The sequence below is a fragment of the Thermobia domestica genome, chromosome 18 (assembly GCF_964235325.1).
Source record: "Thermobia domestica chromosome 18, izTheDome1.hap1.1, whole genome shotgun sequence".
Lineage (NCBI taxonomy): Eukaryota > Metazoa > Arthropoda > Insecta > Zygentoma > Lepismatidae > Thermobia > Thermobia domestica.
Genome location: NC_137471.1, coordinates 124,845,281 through 124,865,411, shown reverse-complemented (window position 1 = coordinate 124,865,411; position 20,131 = coordinate 124,845,281). Strand labels below are relative to the sequence as shown.

The following is a 20,131-nucleotide window of genomic DNA, read 5'->3' as shown; positions in this document are numbered from 1 at the left end:
CGGGGGAAATATAGATTATTAAAACTGGAAAGTTGCTAATGCCCAATTTCCAAAAATTTAAGCAGGCCTGAAACTCGAAAGTAGAGCCACCTTTGGAATCCTTGAGCTAAAAAATATACAAGTAACAAATAAAAGGGGGTGTTTTAAACACCTTGATGTAAATACATGCATAGCAAAATAAGATATACATATAATGAAATAAGTACCCTGTTCATTCACTCCCTCAATAGGAGTGAGCTATCCACACTCCTCGGTAGTATAGTGGTTAGTATCCCCGCCTGTCACGCGGGAGACCGGGGTTCGATTCCCCGCCGGGGAGCCATAACAAATAAAAAGGGGTGTTTTAAACACCTTGATGTAAATACATGCATAGTAAAATAAGATATACATATAATGAAATAAGTACCCTGTTCATTCACTCCCTCAATAGGAGTGAGCTATCCATACTTACGATAGTCTAGTGGCATTGGTAGTTATAATATGTGAATAATACCTCAATATTGCCATGTCACTACCATGTCACGGGAAAGAACGGGGATTTTCATTATTATTACTGGTAAATAGATCAATAATGACACTAGGAATCTAGTCTATCATTTTATTTACAGTAATCTGAATGAATCCTAAAGATGAGCTTAGTTGGCCCTCACAACTAAATTAATCATTACATCAAAGCACGACGCGAATGTCGGCACAATATCTTGGACCAACAAGCGCATGAAACATGTACAATTATTTGCAATGAAATGCTATAAATTACTCCTGTCCATTATCTTGATCAATAACATGAATTCAAACCATTAAATCAAATAGTTTTGGACATAAGCGTATTTAAAACCTGAATCAATTTCATATGCAAATTCAGATAATAGTACAATGTCAAATTACAAGTCCTGGCACATAGGCCTAAGGTGCTTGAGGAATATGATTAGGATATATGCTACCTCTGGTAGTAATTTTATGCATCTTAAGAAACAAATAAAGAATAATTCCAACTTACATGTTTCCAAGTATAACATCCAACAATGGAATGGAGAGACGGACAAAGTCTACGCGAGTACTGAGTACGGATAACGCGACTAGTATAGTTTCATCCGAGAATGATCAACTGACCCCTAGTAAATTTTTACTAGTGTTTTTATACACACTTTGTTATTCTCTTCTATCTTCCTGTTCTCTATTTCTGGTCTTTCTTAACCACAAAATTGTTATTTCTCTGTGACGTCAATCAGGAAGTCCTTGACTATCTCGTCACAGGTCTACTTTTCTATGGTCAGAAATAGTTGTTGTTTTCCCTTTCACTTCACTTTGTTTGTTCGAATAAGAGGATTATTTCCGTGAATCAACTTTCTAGGTATATTTTAAATCAATTGTTTTAATAAACAATAAAAAAAAATTCATCCTAGTCTCTATTCACGTCACACAAGAGAGCAATATAGGCCTATTGCTTCTTACGGCCAATAGAAAAGGATTATAACTGATCAAAGTCCGTATTTATTCGGTGTAAGGATTTCAATTTCTTTCTGCGGACTTTATTCAGCAAAAGGTTTCTAAATCTGCATCACTGCTCTCAAAATCTGAAATTCAAGCTAGGGGGTGGATGACCTCCAAACAAACACCCCTCTCTAGCGGCAATCATATAAAACTCTAAATTGCACTTGTTACTTAGTTTTTCTTTCTTTCATTTCGGATTCTTACTTTCTCTAAAGCAGTCGTTCTTTCAGTAAAAATATTCCGGGGGGCACCCTTAGTATTTCTGGGGGCACTGCTGGTACTATTCTATTTATTATTATAGACTTATTATTTTGTTCAGCTCCGGGGTGCAGTGTCCAAAAAAAATATGTCTGGAAGAAACACTGTTCTAAAGTATGTATGTATGTATGTATGCAGATTGAGAACCAATATGTACTTATCAACGAATGCCTGCGATATTCAACGAACTTAAAAAGATCGTTACTGATTTCTCTATGTCTGTGTGTCTATCCGTCTGTCTGTTATTTGCGATTTTTTCAATTTTGAACACTGCATTTCGCGTCACTCTTACCGTTCCCGAGATAGTCGCCAAAAATGGCTGATTTCCAGATATTTGAGGAGCCATATCTCGGGAACCATAAGTTATAGAGAGATGATATTGGTGTTTATCACTAAGAGGATGGTAAATATTTTGGTACCAAATAGTAACAGGTGGCCACTGTCCAACTGGTCACTGGTTTGGCCAGTGGCTACCAATTAATATCGGTACCAAAATATTTACCATCCTCTTAGGTATTAATTAACACCAATATAATCTCTCTATGACTTACCATTCCCGTGATATTGGCCAAAAAATAGTTTCGATTTCGGGAGATTTAAGAAGCCACATCTCGGGAAACGTAAGCCACAGAGAGATAATATATGTTGATCAATACCTAAGAGGATGGTGAACATTTTGGTACCAAATAGTAACCGGTGGCCACATGCCAACTGGCCACCGTTCCCCAGCTATTGGCCAAAAAAGTTCAAATTTCGGGAGATTTAAGGAGCAATATCTCGGGAACTGTAAGTCACAGAGATATGATATTTTGCGAATTTTTACTTGAAACAGAACAAGGTGCGGATAAAAAGATCTACTTTTATATCTACGAACAATAACAGTTATCCTTCCCGCTCCATCTCTCCATTCTTTTTAAGTTAGTTCTGGCAATGCTCTTTTTACTGGTTTAATTTCAGAACCGCAATTTAGCAAAGAACCCTCTGTTTGTTTTTTGAATACAACACAAAGATTTGTTTCCATGATATAATTCTTTTATTTACTTTTTAATATCAGTTCTACAAGTAGTCAAATCTTTGACTACGACACTTTCTAGCTTTAACAATACAATAAACGTTAAAAACAAGGAGAAAAAAAGACAAAATAAATTGTAGATCACCACATTGACCTGCTTTAACCACGATGAATCAAAACATTCACGTCGGAAGAAGATAGTCTTCTGAATGGGGAGCACTTTTTGATAATTTTCTTTCTCTGCCAGATTTTTTTTTCGATAGATAAAATAAAAATAAACATATGTTTAAAAGAAGTTTTAAAAATACACGTTAAAAACAAAATGTTTAAAACATATATAAAATTTATTTTAAACAAAATTAATTGTTTAAAACAAGTTTTAATGATTCATTTTAAACATTTTGTTTTAAACAAAACAACCGTGGGTACGATGCTTCCCTGCCTCACTGAGAAGTGATCCTGTTTCTTCCAATTTATTCACTAGCTACCATAATTTGTTCCTGTATGGGGCAGAACGTGAAGCAAATTTGTTTCTAAATGCCCTTTGCGCAGCGATAACAGATTCCGTTCTACAAAAACTTTTAACGATAAATTCATGTTACTACAAAGAGTACAGTATTCTTACTGTATCCTGATCATACTCACACTGTAGCACAGAACCGTACAGCACAATTCCCAATACAGCGGCCCAGTTTCCTGTTTCTTATTAACCGTGGCAAGGTTAGAAATTCTAGGCCCAAATGAAATCCGTGAGTTTTTAAAAACTCACCCTGTATATAGATAGTTATAACCTTTTACTCCCTTCGAAATAAAAATGTATAAAACTAAGTAGTTACAAACAGTTTTCTTCCAGACATGTTTTTTTCTTCCAAACAGTTTTCTTCCAGACAGACGTCCCCCGGAGCTCTGCCAGTACTCCCCCAGACGAGACCAAAATAATACGTCTATAATATAATAATAAATAAAATAGTACCAGAAGTGCCCCCCCCCGGAATATACTACGTGTGCCCCGGGGGAACATGTTTTCTGAAAGAACGACTAGTTACAAAATACATCTAGAAGGAAAAAACAAGTTCTAATGCAATTTTTTAGCTGAAAAATTCCTATAATAACAGTAAGATTGTTAATTGATGGACAAACAATAAGATTTGATAACTCTAGTATTTAAAATGTTCTAATATTACGTTCGAAATAAAACTATTTTAATTAAAAATGATATAGAGTACGATGCTATTTAAATCTGCGTACAGAGTTTATTGAACATGCAAAAATGATTTTCTATAAATTACAGATAACTTAACTTAAATTAAAACTTTTTGAGTAATAGTAGATTAAAAACTAAAACCACCATACTAATCAAGTTCTGAATTAAGAGAATTTAAAAGTTGTTCAAGAAATATTTATTTCATAGGCACTTGCCACGCACAAAATTTTTGTTCTGAAACGCGATGTCATTGTTTATATAGTTGGCAACGAATCCAATCAAATTTTCAGACAGATTCATCACTGTTAGATAACTGTCCTACACCACACGGCACATCTTGAATTCGTTCGTCGAGGCTAGTATTGGTTGACAAGTCATCTAGGGAGCATTTCATTATGGATTATCTTTGCCTTTTCTTTCTAAACTTTCGTTCGTCTTACATATACTAAACTCTAAGTTAATATTGTGAAAAAAATATTTTGTAGCTTCTAGGTGACTAAAGTTTTTCATTATCGTAAAAACCTCTCTATCCATTATATTTGTAACTCGTCGCCATTGTTGGGTGGTAACCTCAAAAGTTCAATCGCGAGTAAGGAAGTGTCACTCGCAGACGTAATGGAGAAAGTGGACTAAATGGCGTCCGAAGTGTAAAACCCTTCTGTACATATACATGCAAACAGCAGGACCGGATCTAAGAAATTTTGCGCCCGGGGCAAAGATGTATATCTGCCATAATTTCTCCCAATTTTGCATCAAAATGGCGCCCCCTACATACTCTCAACCAGCTGCACCCCGAGGCAAATGCCCCAAATTGACCCCCACTAGATCCGGCCCTGGCAAACAGTTCAGGAAATATACACCTAGGTACTCGCCAGCTTTGACACGTAACTTGCTGTATATGTAACGTTACTTTAGGCTAAGAAAATCGATATTGCAAATCACCTTGATAAGAAAAAAAATCACATTCCCGGCAACTGTTGGATGAGTAGAAATACTTAAATTCTACTATATACCTAGATAGGCCTATAAGAAAACTATACCAATATTTAAACAAAGTTAACTATAGCTACTGACATTCTTAACGGTTAAGAATTTGATACGAAACTCATTTATGATTAGATCCAAGGAGAAAGAAGTAATAAAACGACTTTAAATACGACAAGCAGAGCATCTCAGTTTGCAGCTCGTCGAACGGAGGACGCTCTTTGGGTGATAGACAGTTAATCGCCCACATGCTACACACACACACAAACATATATATATAATCCAGGAAGATTTCCTCACTTAACGTAGCACAGAATCTGATTGAAGCCCCAAAATCGATTCCTGCCAGCGGCACTGACACAGCGGTGACGAGATGAAAGTGGTTAGATAAAGCGACCATAATGATTTCGAATCCTTTTTTGGTTGCTCTTTTTGTCTTCAATACACAGCAATTTTAAAATTTTACCATGACCATGACAAAGAGACAAAGCAAATATAAAGTTTATTTTTTCGACGCACTTTTTTTTCTTATGATTGAGGTATGAGGGAAGTGTGACAGAAATTATAAGAAGCAAATAAGAGTGCAAAAATGGAAGATGAGATTTTTCGTATCATTAGTGTTTTCGTCCCCGGATTCAGGTTTCGTGCAATTTTTACTTCTTATAAATAAAGAGAGTCATCTGTTGATGCATTGTGGGTAACATTGCACCATGCATAACATTGAAATATGTATATTTCTCTATTGAAGTGGAAATCATAATGTGTGGGTCTACTTTGCACCAGTCACGGTACGGTGCAATTTGACCCGCCTATAATGTGTCACTTCATCAAATTAATTCTTGTCCTCTCACAAGAGTTTGCTCCTAAATGATTTACACATAATTTTAACCTGTATTAAATGCAGAATTAACACTTACATCATACAGATTAAAATGCTAACTTACATATTGCTTATCAATGAAATTATACTACGAATTCCACTTTTTTCCAGAAGCTTCCTTTTTTCCCACTGCTCTTGGGCACACACCGCGCAATAAATTTTCCTCCAAACCCTCTTCCTAGGTGGAAGAATTAATCAGAAGTAAAAACTCGAGGATTCTGTCCTTTTAAGTGTAAAGGCTTAGTCTTCACACGAATTTAAAAATAGAAAAGAGTGTTTGTGCAAAATTCCCTCACCAGGTGCAAAGTAAACCCAGTTTTACGACATTTAAAGAAATACGCAATTGTAATATTAATTGTTTTGAATTGCATTTAAAACGCAACTCCAGTACCTTTCTTAACTCCAGGGGAAGACAAATCACCAATACGTACTCACGCAACGGCAAATATTATATGGCACCAGTTTTTTTTACGGACCAGTAATCAAAAACTTTACATTTCCAAATGAAACCATATACATTAAGGGATCACTTCAAAAAAGTGAGGGGCAACTGTCCCTTCTTGGCCCCCCTAATCGCTGCTTCTGATTGTGTCCATTGAGATTTTTTTTTCTCAGGATGACAATATCTACAACATATCATGGTTTCAAGCAATTAAACCAAAATTCAATTTCCGTAAGGATTGTGAGGATTCCTTTGTCATTTCAAAGGGGGCCATTGCCTCCTGCAACCCTTTTCTCTCAAACACTACAAAACCCATATTTCTTACTTTGAAGTCATCTTTGCATCGACACAGTTTCGTTTCTTTAATGTGTACCTTTTAATCAAGGGACCCTTTTTTGAAAAGAGGCCCTTTGCCCCTTAACGTATTTTCCGAAAGAAACAAACAAACAAAAAAAAATGTTTCGATTTATTTTCGGTCTAGTATATATGTGCCAAGTTTAAAGAAAATCGAATGAGGAGAAACCCTTGTGAAGCTATCTCCTTTACACTTTCACTTTTTGGACTTGACGGGTTTTTGTCCCAAAGTCTTCAATTTAGTTTGTTAAGGTGTTAGCTTCGCCAAAATCCAGATCAAACTACTTCACGTGGTGTTCACTGCGACACTGTTACTCTTTTAGTTACACTCTGTTAATATTGTAGAATTTAGTTTGCCAATTATTATTATTATTATTATTATTATTATTATTATTATTATTATTATTATTATTATTATTATTATTATTATTATTATTATTATTATTATATCTTAAACTTACTCCTCTGTCTGACAGGCATCGGCTCTTTGACTTGGAATTTTGTCATGTAATTCTGCATGGGGATTTTGTTTTGGAGATTTTTTTTCTTTAAAAATTCCTCACAGAAACATTAGGAAATTTGTCATGTTTATTAGTAAATATCTAACAAGGTCTTCTATATATAAAAGTATAGAAACAGCTAATAACTTTTATCTAGTTCTTGATTTGTTTCATAAGAAATTCAAGAAGGTGCGTGAATTATTTTTTAATTTTTTATATAAATTATGAAATGTCTTAACATCTTTAGACTTGTAATTAATTCTCTTAATTCTGTTTTGTATTCTTCTAAATATTGTGTGGATTTGTTTTATATATATATTGTATTTTTTTAAAGTCAAATTGTAATGATTTTTTAATTATGAACAGATACACATGCTCGTTTCTTATTTTTATTATATTTCTTGATGTCATTTAGTAAAGTTTTTATGGTGCCATTTGAAAGATTTTTTTAAGGTTTTTTTATTGTTCTCTCGTCTTCATTTACCTGTTATCTTTTCTTTTCTTCTATGCTTAATTCCTTCTTTACTACGTATACTTCATTAAATAAAAAAATAAATAAAAACTTGGTCATGGATTTTTTTATTTGTGTCATATGCTTTTTATGCTTATTTTATTTTCGTCTTTATTATTATTAGCCTTATGAATCTGTGTATTTTACCGAAGCGTTCAACTTAGAAATGTTTATTTTCATATTGTATTAACATCTACAAAGTGTATTTTTGATTTTTTCTTTTTTATTATTTTGTAAACTGTTACAACTACATGGTTAATAATAATCTATTTTTGAATTTTACTTTGTAAACTAATCCTATATGCTATACCTTTTTTATATATGCATGTTAATCATGCTTTTTTTTCACTATTGTTATTTTTGTATTTCCAGTTTGTAACAGATACTGCATGTTTTTGTTATTTTTTTCAACGAATATTTTATCTTTTTCATCCATTTTTGTATAATCAGTTGTATGATGTTATTCTATTTGCATGCGCCCTACGTAAAACATTTTTTTCTTTCTTGTAAGGAGCACTTGTGGCTGTATTGCTGTCTGCTTCTAATAAACATATTTCTAATTATTATTATTGATAATGTTTTTCGAAAATATTTGAACTAATTGTACACAAACACATATATTTTAATGTAAGAAATATCTTAAATGAGGCTTCATATGGTTTTTATAAGGGCAAGTCAATTGTAACAAATCAAATACATTTTACAGGCTTTACCTATCACGAACTGAAAAATAAATGGTTATTTCAAAGCCTTTTGATTCTGTCAGTCATAAGTATCGTACTAGCAAGTTTTCGAATATTGGTTTATGACCTTTGTACATTCACTGGTTTGAAAGTTATCTGTTAAACAGAACATACAAAATTCAAGTTAAGACTATACATTCTTGTGTAGGCTATGTAGAAAATGGGTTACCTCAATTGTCACCCTTGGGGCCCCCTCTTATTTTCTTTATTTTGAAATGTTAATTGCGGAAAAAATGAATTACTCTAACATTCTGTTATATGCTATATGGTATAAAAATGTTCAGATTACTCAACAATCCGTTTGGCAATTATTTACTACAGCAAGACTTAAATGCAGTAAACATTGTGGCACAGAAACAATTTTCTAAAAAATTAATGGTAAGAAAACAAAATTTATGATATATACCAATAAATCTCATTATTATGTCAGTGAAAACGAGGTCAATGATGTACAGTCATGTCCAAAATAATTGTCGCATATCTATAACAGTCTTCTTGTGCGAGTATAATTGCATAATGATAACGCAAGGTACTTTTAATACTGTTACTATGTGTATAATCGGGAAATGTATATATCTGATAAATTTTATAGAAAAAAATATAAATACGAAAATTAGAATGAGCACAGCAAAATGTTGCAAAATGGACAAGAAAAGTTTTTTCATTATATTGTTCTTATTTACAGTTCTTTTGACATTAAATTTTCCACACATATGTCTCTGCCGATTATACACATACTAAAAGTGTTAAAAGTACCCTGCGATATCATTATCCAATTCTATTCGCACAACACGACAGTTATAGATATGCGACAATCATTTTGGACATGAGTGTACAAATAGAGAAAGTAAGCATTATTAAAGATTTAGGTATTACATTTGACCGTCAGTTGAAGTTTTCTAACCACAAAAAGAGGCCACAGTGGCTCAGAGGTAGAGCGTGCATCTCTGGTGCAATGGGTTTCTGATTCAATTCGAGTCCGCGCCAAGTGGACTTTGTGGTGGGAAACATCGTGTGCGTGAGTTTTCTCGGGGTTCTTCCGTTTCCTTCCACTTTCTTCATTTCGCCATTGCATTCATTTTTCATCCTTACCGTCTCCATTAGACTAGCCGGCATAACTGTAAGGCGTAAACTTGAAAGATGTTCTAACCACATAAATTATATTGTACAAGGTATATTGTACGGATAGTAGATTTTATTTTTAAACAGTGATCTGTATTTCAAAGAGATAAAACATATGAATATTTATATAAATTACTCGTAAGACCAAAACTAGAATTTGTTTCGGTAATGTGAAACAGAGATTCTAAAACTTTGACAAACAAGACGGAATGTGTGGAAAAAATGTTTTATTCGACTTCGATATTTTAAGGTGAAAATGAGCTAGTATTCGCATAGCTATGAATATTGGAATGATTTTATTGGTGGTTTGAAGAACCTTTCGAATAGAAGAAAAGATTTTGACAAAGCATGCATGCAAGATATCCTAGATAATATATACATTAGTGAATAAATATAGGTTTTAAAGTACTGAATCATAGCATAAGAAATAGCACAATTTTAGTTCCTCTGAGTTGAAGGGTACACGGAAGGAAGGGGCTAATCGACATGAGCGCCTTCTTTTCTTGTGTAAGTTTCTCTCTAACGAGTCACTTTTTTTTTTTTTTTTTTAACAATATTCGTAGTGCCTTTAGAAGTTCACACTAGCACCAACACATAATGCCCATATGGGCTTTTTCGCAAAAATTGCAATGAGCCCCTCTTTTCCGTGTACATCTCAAATGAAAATGTGAAAGTTTGAAAAGATTGTCAGATTCATTAAGCACATTAATTTATACGTAATGTATTAAGCAAGCAAAAATTATATGACGTCTTACTGATAGTTTTTAAGCAATAACTTTTAGCAACATTAAGCTAAAATGTAATTTTAAGATTGCGTTTGTTCGTTTCAGATAGAGAGCTTGACAATTTTTACAGAGCTGATAAGGAATTATTTCTGCTTAATTGTCTTTTATCTACATAATGTTTTCGTATTAGTGCTCCTCTTTTTACCGTTTTCTTATTTCTTCTTCTTCTTCTTTTCTTCTTCTTCTTCTTATTATTATTCTTCTTCTTCTTCTTATTATTATTATTAGTAGTAGTAGTAGTGATAATAGTAGTAGTAGAAGTAATAGTGTTCCATCGTAATGTAGTGCTCTGGTACGAGACAATGTGCTGTATTTTTGCCAATAAGCTGTCCGCGGCACTGAGATTATTATTATTATTATTATTATTATTATTATTATTATTATTATTATTATTATTATTATTATTATTATTATTATTATTATTATTATTATGAAAGGACCGATTCATTTTTATCTTTGAATCAACTGTACTTCCATAATCATATGTCAGTGTTGTTTCTGTTTCTCTTGAATTGGTCAGAAGCAATGACAATACATTGGATTATGAATTGATTGTTTCAGCTTTTACGACTGAAATACTGAGTCCATTACTATCAACTATTACAAGGACGGTCGTAAAATCCCTTACATCAATCGAAGAAGACTCGTTTACAATTTATTCCTTCACGCAAATTTAGATTACCGTAATTGTACCACAAGAAATGTATGTACACAACATACAGGACCAATATTTAATGGCTAAATAACCAATTAGTCAAAAATAAGTAAAAATAAATTAAAACGGTTTCAAAAAAAGTGATAAAAATCGGAAAATAATTTTTAAAGCGCTAAAGTGTAGAAAATAATTTTGAAAAGCACTAAAATAACACTAATATCAATACAAAAAGATTACTTTCAATCGTAATTTTTATTATGGATTAATTTGTTTCGCTTGATACACACTTCATTTTTTCAATTGGTAACAGTAACACTTTAGAGCTTTTAAAAGTCATTTCCTCCTTTTTAGCATTTTATAAATAATTTTCTGCTCTTCAGCGCTTTTAGAAGAGGATATATTTTTAAATTTTTTTTCTTCGTATTCTGATTTTTAGCGCTTTATAAAAGTTGGTTACTCCTTTCTTAAAATTTGGTTTATTTTTCCGATTTTTAGTTATCTTAATCATATAAAAGCGTGCCAAAACTAAAGGTAGGATGCTATAAAATGGACAAGTCTACGCAAAATGCGTGAACAAATATTTTTCTTCAAATCGGCCTATACGTTACGGAATTAAACACAAACATACCTAGACTCAACAATAGATGGTACCCAACACTACCATCTGTTGAGGAGTTTCGAAGTCTAGCTTTAAAGATTATCAACAGATCCTAAGGAAATTTACACGGGACCACCGTGAAAGTAAATATTTTCACACAAAAAAGACTAATCGAAACTAGTGCGCCTATGTCGAAGTTATACGTAAACATAACATAATGAAATCAGTTAATTACGGTGTTAATACTGTATCCGTTGAGGTATTTCATTGTTTAACATCAAATACTATAATTAGCTTTTAAACGCCGAAGGATGCAACTGCTGCATCAAGGCTTTAAACCTCAATAGCTCATGTTCTAATTAAGCTAGAAAAAATGGTATCAACGTGTTCCTGAAGGAGTAGGCTTGCCACCGATATACATTTTATATATGTGGGAGGTACCACGGTGGAGAAGAGGAAGGATAAAGTTCGCGTTTTTCTTTGAATTATTATTATTATTATTATTATTATTATTATTATTATTATTATTATTATTATTATTATTATTATTATTTGGTCATTCCCCCTTGGGGTACAGTCATAAAAAATGGTATGTGAAGCAATGAAGAGTCTACTACACGCTAATATCCTGCAAAAGTATTTGTTGCTTATATGGGGGAGCAGGGGAGGGCAAAGTTGTTCAATTTTTTGAGTCTCAGTATTTTGACGTAAATTACAGGGTGGCCCAAAAGTAGGTATACAGTACCGTACTGCATCTTATATTATTTCTTATTGTTATCCATCAAGTATAGTTAGTTTCTTTATTGTTTATTTTAATGTGTTTTTACTTACATCTTAAGCTCGGAATAGCCTAAGCAAATAAACTCATAGACTAGAATGTTATACTTGATCAATGGAGGGGTGTATACCGACTTTCTGGCCACCTTCTATATTTATTTTCTGGATGGTTCCATTAAGACAAGATTTTTTTTCTTTTTCGTCTACAAACATGGAGAGAATTGCACAAGTGTTACCTCGTTGGAATCTGATTCATAAGCTTTTCAAAGATGTTTGAATTATGACTGTGAGAATTAGGAAGGTCATCAGGGCACAGAACGTGAAGGTTTGGAACAGCACTTCGAAAATGATATACAACATGTTTTATAGGGTTTTTATTCTGAATTTTTATTTCGCTTTGTAGTGCAGCAATGGCTATTATTTTTTAATATTATTGTCACAACTGTATTGCGTATACATTAGCTTCACTTTGTCAGAGTGGGGTGACTGTAAGGGTCGCCAGGACTTCCAAATTCTATTTTTTCATACTTTTTAAGGATTTTTGGTTTCCTCTTCTTGTTCTACGAGTAGGGCGGAAATTCCACAAGTAATACCTCGTTGGAATCAGTGTTTCATAAGCTTTCCAACGAGATACCAATAATTACCCTGTGATAACTAGTGGGATAGGTGGGGGTTACCAGGAGCCCCAGCGTGAGAGTCTACGATTTCGTTCAAATCCCTGCCCGGTGTATAAAAGTTAAATCTTACAAGTTAATGAAATTACATGGTACCACTTAGAAACTATATTCTTTCAACTAATAAACAAATCATCGATCAGTGCATCTATGTCGAACTTAAGCGAAAACATATACACAACCAGAAGCTTCCGTAGCATTTTTTTCAGAGGGGCAGACGAAAGGAGTCCCAATGATACATATTTTAATACAAATAACACTTCATGTAAGACAATTATTTGTGTCGCACGTTGCATAACTTTATTACAAACACTAACTTTATTAAATAATGCAATGGATTGGTAATCAACTCTAATATCTTTGAGGAAACATGTATTTTGAGGACACAAACCACTTTCAAAGATGCAGGGAAACGATTGCTCTCTCTTGCCTCCTGCCGTAAGGCATACTACATATAAATACAATAATGGGAATAATATTAGGAACACCATGTAATTTTATGCGTTCACTAGGTTTAATGAGAAATCTGTACATAAGTAAGCATCAACATACTATATAATATACATCGATATAAAGTAAATTTTGTGCAGAACGAAAAATTATGTTATAAAAGTTACCTATATCTGCAAATGGTTGATACTTTACAAAATGTGAAATTGATCTAAGAAAGGGTCTAAAAGAGGTACATTAACCTTCATCTTGGAAGCTTCACCATTTACATAATGTAATATAATAATAATTCTCCTTCATAAATTATGTAAAAATTATTTGATTTCGAAAGGACAGTTTTTTAAAACATCATCATAGCTTGGGAAGTTGAAATCGGCCAAGACTAAGGAGGTAAATTTACTTCTCCATTAATATACCATATACACGGTGTGATACCGTATGATACACGGTAAGTTTTGCAAAACCTAATTTTTATGACTAAACATTGGATTTTTATGCGTTTAAAATTAATGAAATATGCAGGAAGCCATACTGTTATATGTGATAAAATATGAACTTAATATACAGTAACAATCCAATAAAAGAGGACATTTTCTAACATGCAGCAAAGTTGAGATAATGTTTTGTATGAAAAATATAACAAGGAAAATGTACCTTTCAGAGACTTCTCTTCAGAATTTATTGCATGATATTTACTGTTTATATACTCCTGACATTTTAAAATACACACAAATTATGAGATTAAAATGAACACAATGATATGAGAACATCATCTCTAGTTTTTCTTTATAATTGTAGTTTAGAGTGCATTTTCTTTTCACGAAATAATAGGAGCCTTTTTTTTTTTTTAAATATATATCACTATACAAAAGAAAAGTTTTAAGGATTTACTCCTTCCTGGAATTAGCTTTACAGTATATCACGGGGAGATTCTGTAAACTTTCTGGTGTTAGTTTGTGTCATTTGTAGCCAGAAAATAAACTCTCAACATTAATAGATGTTACTGGACAATATTTATTGAGTTTAGTAATCTATTTTTCTGGCAAATTAAAATCTAACACTTGAGGGCATTTTTAATGGCTACAACTGTTTTCTAGACGGAGTTTCTGGCAAGAATAACATTCGTCAATTTCTTTTCTTTTCCAAAAAGCACCCGATTTTACCAGGAACTAACTGGAACTCCTGCTGAACTTCATCAATTAGAGTTAAGCATTCACTGAGCAGCATTCCTCGAGTCCCTTGCTTCTGAATCGATGTCGATACGATATTACTTTTTTTAAATTATTTTTTATGATTATCAGATTTATCATAACGTCTTGACAATTGTAAGCGTCTTTGCTCTGCTGATCGGTCGCTAACAATATTGGTCCTTCATAAATTAGGCATTCTTCCACCCTCCTATTGCATAGATATTTAAATATATTGAAAATACAAACTAAAACTGAACTTACTGCATGGTATAAGCATATATGTGAAATTAAAAAAAAATGTAGATTATGTTGAATATGCATTAACATTTGAAATATGCATTTATATGCACTGTAAAACCTGAAATTTGAGCTGTATTATTGTTGTTGGAAACCTCTTACTAAGTTCAGCACAGATGCATATACTCAAACAAAATATGCATTTACATAAAAATCCGATGACTATTTATGACACATAGCTTGCGCATCTAATTTGAAGACAGTGCAGATTGCTTGAGTTTTATTTTGTTGCTTGATTACTTTCAGAAATATTTGAATATTAGTTTTTGTCCGTGATCGAAACATAGTTGCACTTTTTACCTTGCGTTATTCTTAGAAGTGATGTTATCAGTATAAAAATTTGTTGTTTCAATCCTTGTTGTGTCTTTCACAGAAAAAAAATAATGATTTTAAAGAATTAAGAAAATACACAGAAGCAAGGGCAAAAGAAAGCGTCTAGCTTAAAGCTGTCATTGGAAAGTTTTAGTAAGGAAGCATCAAACAAACATATATTTCACTTCGAAAATTGGCACAAATCTTATATTCAGTGATATTGAAATGATTCTAATATCGTTTTAAAGTTCTTAACATGAGATATAATTACAATGCTAGAACATGTAGACTAACAGTAATTTGTGATAATTGTGATATTTGCATTTAAAGATTAAACATACAATGAAAAATGCTTTTTGGATCAAAAGATCCAATATATTTTAGGCAAAAAAAAAAAAAAAAAATGTAGGCCTTATATCTGGAGAACTACATACAGTGTAGCCAAACCCAAATTATCACTTAACTCAGTATGATGTGCTTATTCCGTAAAATAATATGGAAACTCGATTTAGAGGCCGTTCAAAAAATTTGTGGCGCCTGATCCAAAAACTAACTATTGGCAAAGATCGCTATCTTTTGATTCATTTTTTTGTCATTCCTAAAATTCTTGTTCTTGTTTTTTCTATTTCGTGTTAATATATTTCAGAAATATGGCCGTTTGAACAAACCATTCTCTTCTTTACATTGCGCAATGAATTTTCTTGAGTTTGGTATAAAAGTAAACGTTTCTACCTCTACTGTGCGGGAAGTTATACTGTTTCAAAGCTTACTGTACAAATTCCGACAGCGGCCATATTGATGACGTAAGATGAAAACTGCTGATATATAACGGGCCAAGAGACAAAATACACGTTTTCAAAAGGTTTTTTGTTTTCAGGAAACACTGTAAAAACATTTTTGAGAACTGAGTTTTTCTTTACACAATATAAACATGCTTATATTACATCACAAATTTTAAAACTGGTTACTTTTAAATCTGCCGAAAAAATTTCGAACTGTAAAAAAAAAAAAAAAAAAAAAAAAGCCATCTACACTAGGTTGTTATCCTTTTAACGGGACATGTACATGCGTAACATTCAAGGCGCCGATCCTGGGGGGTGGGAGGCGGGCCTCCCCAAAGCTCATGTGGGCCCCCCTATTGTGTTTATGAATATACAATATTGGTATAATTTGAATGCAATTTGTCTTAAAATCCTCACACACACACACACACACACACACACACACACATATATATATATATATATATATATATATATATATATATATATATATATATATATATATATATATATATATATATATATATATATATATATATATATATATACATCTTTTGCATCTGAATGGGCCTCCCCAAATTTACAGAGAAATCGGCGTCCTTGGTCACATTCCAGTAAAATGAGATGTAGTTTTAAAGTATAATAATAATAATAATTTTCGCTTCTCCCTCCTATTCTAAACCCTTCAAATTAACCTACACTATTATACTTATCTCAAGAAAAATTATAGTTTGTATGCAAAAGATATACACGAAAAAAATGTACATGCTACACTTATGCTTAAAATGATATTGCTAATAAAAAAAATAAATAAAAATGGGAGGGAATCATTGAAAACTACTTGGTTGAGCTCAAGAAAATTCTCTAATTTCTTTTGTTTTAAGTACTCAAGGATTTCTCTCTGGTCCTTTTTTTGTCCTCTCTCATCCTGTTAGTCCATATTATGTTAGGAAAGATAAGTTTTCCATTGAAATATCTTTCTTAAAAACTTCTATGTTATTCCATTCCTTAATTTCTTTAAACGTTTTTCTAGTCAACACTGTCCTAAGTTTGCTCTTTATTATCTTGAACCACTGAACTTTAGAGATTTGCATTATTTTCAAATTGAAAGTTTTCTCAGTTGCAGCTTTAAAATAATAAAACTTAGTTTTCCATGATTGGTAGGTATACGATGTCTGAGTGGATCTAGAGGCACCTCGCAATGAGAGTTTTTCTTTCGTTTCTCTATTTGTGGGAAATATCGGTCACAACTTAAAAGAAGAGTGACCTAAAATAAAATATTTTTGTTCCTCTTCGTCAATAATACCCTTCGTTATAAGATAAATCCAAAAGTACAACAAAATTTTGTTCTTGTTTTGATCACAGCAATTATCACTCCTCCATTAGTTTACGTTCTGGTGTAATTTTGCAATGTATGGTTTTCAACACGGCAGATGCTATTTCATTACCGTACCGGTCCGTTTGTCTTTCATACCATTTATAAAAGTAAAAACACTTTTCAATGTGTACAGTAAAATTTTATACACTCAGCTGCCTTGAATGGTATCTACATTTTACTGTGAGTGAGAGTCGGAACTGAGAAAACTTCTTCAAGATCCATTGTAAGAGTACAAATATTACTTGGGAATTTAAGGGAAAAAATATTTGTTCTCAACTTTGCTTTTAGGATGCTTTTCATTAGAAGCCTGACGTAACCTACTCTTGTTCAAATTAGAACTTAAACACTCTTTACAGCTCTTCGCTCTTGAATGATGTCTTTCTTGTGTGGGAAAAGAGTTCACAGGGTCAACAAATCATTGAATCATCTTCATCATTGTATTTTTTATTTCTGCCTCTGTTCCGTCTTTCTTCAACGTGTCATTTCGCCCTCCCTTAGGTATGCAGCAAGATGTGTCTTTAGTAATGTCAAAAGCATCTAGGAAAGGCTATCTACGAAGCCCGCAACTGGATTCTTTGAGACTTTTTAAGAGCAATAGCTCACAAGTAGTATTAGAAATATCAAGTTTCGTTTTTTAAAAAAAAAAAATTAACATGACTCCCAAATACTATGCCTAATTTCCAAGTATTACGAGTAGTTTTTTTTCCTTTGGTCTCCCGAACATACAGAGCAAATACATTAAGAAATATTGGTAAACCAAATTCCGAGGCTTCAGCGCATATAAACCACCTTTATATCTTGTAACCCTTATTTTTCTTGTTGCGTTTAGCACTCCTTAGGAATAGTTGACGTCCTCCACACATGTTCTGATATACTTTACGTTTTCTATGTCGTAGTTAGGAATGGACAATGGAGTTTTTGTTACGACGAGATTAGTCACTGGTAAACAAGTGACATGAAACCGGATATTCAACAGAAATATTATGAGTCATGAATTGACTGTGGGAAATATATGCTTTACATATAAAGGGATATTGTTTAAGGGTGATTCAATAGCAAAGTAAACATAGCAACTAGCTTTTTTATTTTTTTATTTTTTTTTTTACTGCATGCCAGTTATTTATTATCAATATTCTTTAAAAGGAATGTTTTTGTATTGTGTTACACATCAGGTAAGGACGTACTGTAGCCTAGTTTTCAATGATAATAAAACTTTTCGTCATATAAAGCGTGAGTCATTGTGCTTAAATTTTAAAACTTAAAGAAACGCAGGTATTTATTATTCTTCAAAACGTTGATTAATGTTAAAAGACAAAGATGGTCTCAGGACATGCGCTACCCCTCCCTTTTTTTCTTTCTTTACTTTTCTAGGGACAGTAGGAGAAAAGCAAACACCTTAATCCTAGTTAACATAATACTAAAGCATAGCTTGTGAGTAACACTAATTTCTGATAGTACACACTCCAGCTAATAATAGGTGTTGTTACCAGAGCTATCTGCCTGCCCAGTGTTGCCAATTTGGGCGATAAGTCGCTAAATCTAAGGCTCGATTTAGCTTAGAGAACAGCGGCTAAAAGTCAATTTTCCGATTGGCAACTTTTTAAAAGTGATTTTTAAATAATGATATAGCGACTTACTGACAAATCTAGGGACTTTTTTTGTGTTGCAAACTTGTCCTGTTGTAATAAAGTACTTTTAGTTCGAAGGTCAAATATACAACTTAAGTAGTATCTCTCTACTTTGTTTTCTGTTACCCTTGCCCTCTAACGAAGAATAATTCAAACCTTTTCTGTCATTTAGTTCGCAGAATTCCCATGAGAAGCCGTAGAGGTGCTAGTTAAAATGAAGTGGGTGTTAGCATCATAAAATACTAATGGAAAATGTGAAACTGTACTTGCAGTATATGGGTGAAGTCTCAACCCAATCAACCAAAACCTAAAATGACGGTACTGTCTTCAAATACGAGCAAAAGTGCAGAAAATGATGATAAATGATCCTTGAGTTGAAGGATTAGTTGCGTCTTGTCAACAAAGACATGAATAGAGCGTACAGGGTAGTGGTAGTACTAGTAAAGTAGATCTTGTTGAAAACATGAGCTATATAAACTACATGTCAAAGTTTACAATAGTGAATGCAGACAAGGGATTTTACGAATAATATTTTAACAACTTTTCACCCAAAATGAAGCATTTTCATCTCTCATTTAGCGACTTGTTGCGTCAAGGTTTTGGCAACACTGTTACCGACTGATACCAATAGATGTTGGTAGCGTGCAGGAGATTTGCACATTTTTTAAAAAAATGAGATTTTGTTAACTTAATATAAACTTAAAAACTGAATTATTTCAAAATAGAAGGGTGTAATCATATTTAGATTTGATCACTTATATTCGTGCCTTTCTACAGTGAATATATTGTGACGATTTAGTTGCAACTGAAACCGCATTGTTTTCATTTAACTATTTGAAAATCCATAGGACAAATGAAGATGATGAATATAAATGGGCTTTACTGTTCATTATGACCAATAAGAACTTTGTTTGTGTGCGACAAGCATGATTTTTATTAAAGAGAATTTATTTAAGAATGATTTTAACCTATAGTGTACAAGGAGCCCAGAGGCTTGGGACCAACTATTATTATTATTATTATTATTATTATTATTATTATTATTATTATTATTATTAATCGAGATTTCAACATATTTACATATTTCATAGTCCCTCCATG

At 32.6% G+C, this 20,131-nt stretch overlaps 1 non-coding gene across 1 annotated transcript; it reads left to right on the top strand.

The window, feature by feature from the left end:
* The first annotated feature begins 247 nt into the window (after positions 1–247).
* Positions 248–319, top strand: TRNAD-GUC (transfer RNA aspartic acid (anticodon GUC)). Its single transcript has one exon. It is a non-coding gene; the product is annotated as a tRNA-Asp (tRNA).
* Positions 320–20,131: the final 19,812 nt, after the last annotated feature.